The 8,039-nt window shown below is 44.2% G+C and overlaps 1 non-coding gene across 1 annotated transcript in view; it reads left to right on the forward strand.

Moving 5' to 3' along the window:
* The window catches only part of LOC117270258 (5.8S ribosomal RNA), a 154-nt gene extending 74 nt beyond the window's left edge, over positions 1-80 (forward strand). The window contains exon 1 of the ribosomal RNA XR_004502795.2: positions 1-80. This exon is cut by the window's left edge and continues 74 nt beyond it. This is a non-coding gene — a ribosomal RNA (5.8S ribosomal RNA).
* Positions 81-8,039: the final 7,959 nt, after the last annotated feature.

Raw genomic sequence — 8,039 nt, forward strand, 5'->3', positions numbered from 1 at the left:
CGGGACACATTGATCGTCGACACTTCGAATGCACCTTGCGGCCCCGGGTTCCTCCCGGGGCTACGCCTGTCTGAAGGTCGCTTTGCCATCAATCAGTAACACTCTGCGTTCTCCGGTTGGGGCTGTCGCAGGCGCCAGATGCCTTCGTCTCCCTAAGTTCAGACTGAGTCGCAGGGGATGCCCGTTGTGGTGCGGAGGGCCCAGTCGGCTCGCCCTCCCCGCCCCGTCGGCTGCAAACCCCCTTCCTTCTCTCCTTCTCCTGTCGTGAGGCGGGAGAGGGGCGCCCCGTCGGGCCGGCACGTGCGGGTGCGGCTGCCGGTGGACAACCTGGTCTCCGTGCTGCCCGCGTCACGTGTGTGTCGTCCGGCGGAAATGTTCCAGCAGGGGATCGAGGGGAAAGTCGACAGGGGCCAAGGTTGCGCGGCCGATCGGCCGGGCCTGCCCTCCACTGTGGCGGGGTTCCCCTTCGGCATCACCTGAAACCACTTGAACCCATTCGAATACGATCTCAGATCAGACGAGACAAACCGCTGAATTTAAGCATATTACTAAGTGGAGGAAAAGAAACTAACCAGGATTCCCTCAGTAGCGGCGAGCGAAGAGGGAACAGCCCAGCGCCGAATCCCCGTCCGACGGGCGGACCGGGGAAATGTGGCGTACGGAAGACCGCTTGCCCGGTGTCGCTCGGGGGCCTGAGTCCTTCTGATTGAGGCTCAGCCTGTGGACGGTGTGAGGCTGGTAACGGTCCCTGTCGCGCCAGAGTCCGGTCTTCTCGAAGTCGGGTTGTTTGGGAATGCTGGGGTGGCCAAGACGGGACACAAAGCTACTGTGGGGTGGCCATGGCATAGCGAAGTATAATGCCATGCACGCAGCCAACCCCGGTTCAAATCCTGGCCAGAGGACCTTTGCTGCATGTCACATCCCCTCTCTCTCCCGTGATTTCCTGTCTCGTAACTGTCAAATAAAGGTGTCTATGCAGGTAAAAAAATATTTGAAAAAAGTTTTTTTTTTTTTTTTTTAAATTCCATTTCCACTTATCACAGTCCTCAGGAATCTTTGGTTATTTTAACATGTCAATTTTTATGTTTTATGTTAGTAATTATGTTCAGGATAGGGTACAAATTTTCTAAGAGCCATTTCCTTATAGTGGATTAAAGTCCTCATTTCTTCACAAATTAGATTAGGGTAGCAATATTCAACTGTTCTTAACTCATCCTATAGAATAACATTAATCAGTCATCAGCTCATCATCTGTGTCACCTGTATTGTTACCTGTGTTTGCTCTACTAATTGAGGCGCCATCTTGTGGTTACATAAAAACACAGCAATCCAGGCAACAGAACAAACCAAAAAATTCAAATCAAAGCTTAATACCCCTCAAAATCGCCATTGGAGTCGGGGCTATGGGCTACACACACATAGTGCGGTCTTCGTGAGGGGGAGAAGAGGTGGAGCAAAAAACAGAGTGTTGAGCGTAAGAGAAAGACAGGGAACTTGTTCCTAAACCAAATGCCACGGCCCCTGTGTGGTATTTTGGATTTAAACCAAATGACAGAGGGGAGCCCACTAATTTGGACGAGCCGGTATGCCGGGTTTGTTCTAAAATCATCTCAACAAAAACAGCAAATATGACCAACTTTTGTAAAATCTTGATAAAATTTGCAGCCACTTCAGAAGTTAGGTAGCGTTTCCTCACAGTTCTCATCAGGGCCTCCTGATGGCTAAAACCGGTGATGTTGAAATAGTGGTCAGACGAAGCCGAGTCAACAACAGGGGACACACCAGTGGACAGGCCATAGGTTATGACCAGGTCTAGGGTAGGCCTGGGACAATCGGCGATCAAATCGTACATTTGCGATTGGAGGGTTGCCAGGCGATTTGCTGGATATCAAGGCGATTTGAAAAAAACAACAACAACAAAAACAAAACGGCACTCTACCGTGCATTAAGAGATTTTTTTGGGGAAATACATGACTGTCAGAGAAGCCCCGTTTACAAACAGACCTACAATCCATCTCCTCTCCTCTCCTCTCCTCTCCTTTCTGACAGGGCTGACAGGGCACCCCCTGCTGAGAAGAGAGAGAGCGAAGAGCCCTGCACTGACAGTGACAGGGTGCATCTCTTTGATCTGAAGTGACACAGCCCGTTTGCTCATGCTTCGGAGTCGTTCAATAGAGTAATTGCAAATAAATATTGTTTTAATGTGTAACTATTGAAATGTTAAAGCTATAGTGCGTAACTTCTACAGGTCCGTAAATGTCTGTTTCACCCAAGCCACTACTAGAGGAGATGACACAATGCTGATTAAGCTGATCGGCTCCTCTAACATCTCGCGGTATTTTTCAATATATATCATTTTTAGTTTGCGTGTCGACCGGCGACATTCCCGCACTGGCGCACAGGAAATGCTTCCTCACAACAAGAAGGGAGGGGGAGGAAGAGCGGAGAGTGTCATAGCAAGAGGTAGAGCACAGGTAGAAAGAGAAAGCAATATGGTGGAAAAGCGGCCGAGACACGATTCAGAAGTGGATCCTACCACAAAGAAAAAGCCTGGACGTTCGGCTGTAGGTCTAAGCAAAGAAGGAAAGTGACCGACGGCAAACAGGGATTTGTATTGGCGTCGCTTTTCCTCAGTGGAGAGCCCTGAAGGAAGAAATTGGGCTGAGGGCAGACACGGATGTTGCCTTGCTGCTGTTGGATAAGTAAGTGACTTGGTTTATAATTATATTATGAGTAGTTACTCTGTGTACACGGTGTGTAGTGAGTGTTACTCTGTGTACGGTGTGTGGCGACTGGCGAGTGTTACTCTGTGTACACAGTGTGTGGCGAGTGTGTGGCGAGTGTTACTCTGTGTACGGTGTGTGGCGACTGGTGAGTGTTACTCTGTGTACATGGAAGTGCCGCCAGCTTATTAGTTGCAATAACGCATTATCCGCTGGGAGGCGACAGAAGTTACGCACTATAGCTCTAACAAGGGCTTTCATAAATTCCTACAATGTTGCGGCACTGCCGCCTTTGCAGGTTAAAAGTTAATGACAGCAGCTGTGTTGGTACCAACACTGTTGCACTGACAAGCCGGAGACACTCACTTTTGCATGTGATGCAAAATATTAAAATAACGTCATTATAACACAAAAAATATAAAAATGCGGTGGTAGGCCTAGGCTATAGACTATATCTTTTAGCCTATTGCATTTAAGTTCCTACAGACACCTCAGTATCTATCTTGTTCACAGTAATTCAATCTAACGTCAATATAGACCAAATCATTAATGCTGATCATAAATGAATAAAAAACAAATAAACTGATGTGCCCAAGCCCCATACAAATAAGACATTGTAAAAGTAAAATCGTTCTATATTTCCTTATTCCTAATTATTCAAGCATGAACAATTCACACATGCAGTCAAATCCAGATAATTCACAAGTTTATTAATCTAAAACACGAAATAGCCTAACTTAGCCTATAGACAATGCAAATTAATAAAACAAACATATTGAGGTAGCTTGCCTGACATAAATGGACAACAGCAAAGCAAACCAACTGCTTACAACATAAAATGTGGTTATTTTCTATTTTCAAAAATAAAACTCTGGATGTAGGCCAGGTATAAGGTTACAGTAGCAATACAAGCAATATAACAATATGCTACAATGTAATAAAACAAACTTAAAAAGCTGCACTAGAGGAGGTATCTTGCTTTTATAGCTTGGGCTTTTACATTTGGCTTATTGATTATTTAAATAAAACTGTTGTAGCGCAGCATAGCCTATGATAAACTTTTAAAACAAAAAAACAACAGAAAAATCCTCTTATTTATTATTGCTGTGCTGATATGATTGCTACATGTTATTTCCAAGGAAAACCAGCATGTTGACTTTTTCTGGCTTTAGACAACTGCGGTGCGGAGTTACAACCTGGCCCGCTTGACTGAAGATGCGCTCGGAAGGTGTACTGGTTGCGGGGATGGGCAAATATTTCCATACCACGTTTGCAAGTAAGGGGAACCTGCTTTCATTCACCTCCCACCATGTAAGGGGCAGCTCGTCACCCACAATTACATCTTCATGTGCGCATTGCTCTGGCGTTGAGGTGACTGCAGGGCCGACTCTGCCAAGGAGAGAGCCCAGAGTTGGTTTCTTCTTAGCTGGTTGACTGGTTGTTCCCCTCTCTTCCTCCTCGTCTTCCACCGTGATAGTGACAGGTGGTTTGGTGACTTGAGTTGTCTTCCCCCAGAAATTAGGGTTGCGATATGTTTCTTTTATGATTCCAATCCATTCCTCTTTTGCTGTGGCTCAGCATTTAAATAACCTTTATCAGATTTGATGGTTTAGTCACAGACTTTCTCAAAAAGTGTTGTGCTTTTCTTTCACAAATGGGAATGAAATTGCGTTAAAATGTACAAAACAGTGAAATTTATTTTGCCTGGCCGAGCAGCTCTCTGGGTGCACAGCACCCCTAAACCTCTGATCCTAGAATCGCCCCTGGGGTATGTTACTGTGGCTCCTGTCATCTGCGTACACTCTCTTTATGGCAGATAACTGTTCGAGGATTCTCTCTGTCATTGCAAACTTGGACCCCCAGCGCATTGCGCAGTCCTGTTAAAAGGAAAATGTGAGGAAAAAAATGAGTCGGCTATTTAGTAGAGTGTCCACCACATAACCATAAAAAATAAATAGCCTACAGAAATTAACGACAGCTTTATTTATTTTGTTTTTTACATACTGTTATCAGACGGTGATCTGGCAGACCCAGTTCCTCTTGTGCTTTTCGGAGTTGTTGACGTCTCTGCCAGGAGTATGAGAAGGCTGCGTTGATTGAGCAGCACACACCGAAAGCCCGATCGGTTCTTTTTTTTCTTTGCTCAGTGAATTGTTGTCGGCCACGTTTAAATTGTGCCCAAAGCAGCTGAGCCATGGCCACTGTAGCTCTCTCACAGCCGCAACGATATTTGCACCGTTGTCTGTTGTGATGCAGGCTATCTTTTTCTCTTTTATTCCCCACGCCCACATTCCTTCGTTTAGGCATTGCGGTGCGCAAAAAATATGTCCTGCTGGGAGGGACATATTGCCCGTCTAGAGTCGCCACCATTTCTCTGAAAGCCTTGCTCTCCACTGTATTAAAGCCAGCGTTTTCCTTTGCAATATATTTTGCCACAGCCATTGTGCATTGTGTCCATTGACTGCTGTCCACTTTGTATGTTGAGCCTTTGGTCAAAGCAGTGATGGAGGACTGGCGAAGTGTGTTGTCAGCAACGGCACCTGCAGTGCTCAAAGTGCTAGCCTGGGGGGGGCGGGAGTTTGGCGGCCTCAGCGGGATGATAAGGTGCGCAAATAAATTTGTTGTCTGAACATTTTTCACGGACACACATTTGTTGCATATTTTGCAGATAGGCTTTGTTGTGTCCTTCGGCTCACCTCTGGCATCTGGGATAAACCCAAAAAACTCCCAAATCGGAGATGTGGCGTTTTTCTTTGCCACCAAAGCCACAGCGGTGTCAATGTTGGCTGCCATGCTGACTGGTAGTGATCGACGTAAGACACGTGCCAAGGACGTATCTGTGCAACTGAACTCCCAGAGTGGTAGAGTGCACTACGGGCACTCTGTGGAGACCGAGCAGCGGAGCGGAGTGAATATGTGATTAACTTGAACCATTCGTTCATTCATGTAGAAATATAACACTCCAGTTATTCGATGAACAGGGCTCTCATTTTAGTGTAGAGTGTCAGACTGAATTTACGATCGCACCATGTCAGCTCACTCACTCTCCAAGACTGTGAGTGTTACTTGAATAAGTAAACACTGACCAGCAGAACCAGATTTGCCAACACGTGCTCTCGCTCAGTGGATGGATGATTTGACAGGATTGTCGCAGTGGGATGGCCGGCTTTGTGGTTGATTACAGTGTCAGTCTTACAAAAGAGGATGATACCTGAACAGTTCCCTTTGGTTTGTTTTGCTGTCGAAACTAACGTTAGCTAATGTGCAAAGAAAGAAATCCAATATTTCTCTTAATACCTCTCCAATTTCTGATGAGGTGGACGTGATAACCCTTAATACACGTAACATTAATCATCCCTACAACAGGAAATACTTTTTCCCTTACGTGATACGAAGTGTGCACTGCACATGTGAGCATTTTTGATGATTACCTCCATCCAGTCCTTCCGTCTTATTGCATTTAACCATAGTTGTCTTTGTTTCTGTTGATAGGCGGCTAGTATGCGATGAAATTAAAGTTTTGAGCCATGACTCCTTCTATTCTGGCTCCCAATAACACAACGACATTTTAATACTCCTATGTAGCTACAGCCCTGTGGTGGAGAGGCCTGTTTTGCCTCCATCTAACGAAATTACGTCACTGTGACGTCGGCCCTAAAAGAGTCTATTCTGTGGAATATTTCAAAGTTTTTGAAAGGCTGACGCTACACTGCAGGGCTGGTTATAATGTGTGAGAATGAGGTAATGCTGGCTTTACATGTTGAATAATACTGTGAATGTATGAATAATGTGGAATATTTCAAGGTCTTTGAAAGGTTGATGCTACACTGCAGGGCTGGCTATAATGTGTGAGAATGAGGTAAAGGTATAGAAGGAATAGATGAAAAAGTTTAAAGGGGTATAATTAGTATTAATGTCATTAAGAAGTTGAATTATACCAATACAGTGGAGTACTTATAGGTTTTTGAAAAGCTGATGCTAAATTGAATTGCTGGTTGTTGGGATTCACTGGACCACAGATGATGTGTCATTTTTTTTAATCTAAACTGGACATGTGACGGCTTTTTTTCTCTGGGCCTTGCTTTTGTGATGAATAAATACATTTTGAATCATACCTTCTGTCTGTTTATGTATTCACTCTTGTGCAATATTAGTCAACCTCTGCTACGTCAAGAACTCCGAAATCCTTCAGCCTTTATTATTACTATGGTAGTTTTGGTGATGGTGATTAATTTGACTATTTGACTATTAATTTGAGTTCAAAATTGATAGTTTAGTGTATTTTATAATCATTTAACTGGCTATCATTTTTCCCTTTTTGATAATTATTATTAATTACTTATGATTTCTTATAGCCATTTTGATACTTTAATTGGAGATCTATTATGAGGTCAGGCCAGTGTTGAGACTTAGACCCCAACAATGATGCCCCTGGGATGTCCCACAGGGTTCCCATGCAAATATGGAAAGTATGGAAAAGTATGGAAATAAATTTGATCAATTTCCAGGTATTAAAATGTATGGAAAATGAAAAATAAAGTATGGAAAAATATTTATGTTTCCAGACTATTACCACTGTTCTAAAATACTGTTTTCTAAAATAGAAAAGTGGGTATTTCCAAAAATAATTTAATCAATCCGGATCGTGTTTTATGCCGGGCCAAGCACAGTTTGTGTGAGAGCAAACGTCTCAGAAAACATGCCGCCCAGGGCGTCGGTAGAGTAGTGGATAGTGCTGGCGCCCCATGTACAGAGATGATGCCTCGCTGCAGTGGTCACAGGTTCGACTCCGGCTTGTAACCCTTTGCTGCATGTCAACCCCCACTCTCTCTCTCTCTCTCACCCCATTTCACTCTGTCCTGTTCATTAAAGGCAAAAAGCCCAAAAAATAATCTTTAAGAAAAAAAAAACAAAAAAAAAAAAACATACCGCCCCTTTTACCTGATTGACAAGTGGTATGTCCAGTCCACTGCACCTTCGACAAGAAAACAAGTTTCACGTGGTTCACAATGGGTAGATGAAAGTTTTTGGATGGATGGCTTGACAATACCGTATATAAATACTGGTTGGCCAAGGATTCCCAATTCACACACACAGCTAGATGCAAGCTTTGTGTGAAATCGTCTGACATTGCCAACATGGGGAGAAGGTGATTCTGAGCCACATGAAAGGAAAAAACACCGACGTCTCGTTACTGCATCGCTTGCACCCAGAGTCCCAACCTTTTTGCTTCAGCCCAGACATTGAACTTACCTGAGTTTTTATTTGCATGCCATTATGGTACTTGGCTACAATCGCCTATTAAGAATAATTAAA

Source organism: Epinephelus lanceolatus, chromosome 24, assembly GCF_041903045.1.
Source record: "Epinephelus lanceolatus isolate andai-2023 chromosome 24, ASM4190304v1, whole genome shotgun sequence".
Classification (NCBI taxonomy): Eukaryota; Metazoa; Chordata; class Actinopteri; order Perciformes; family Serranidae; genus Epinephelus; species Epinephelus lanceolatus.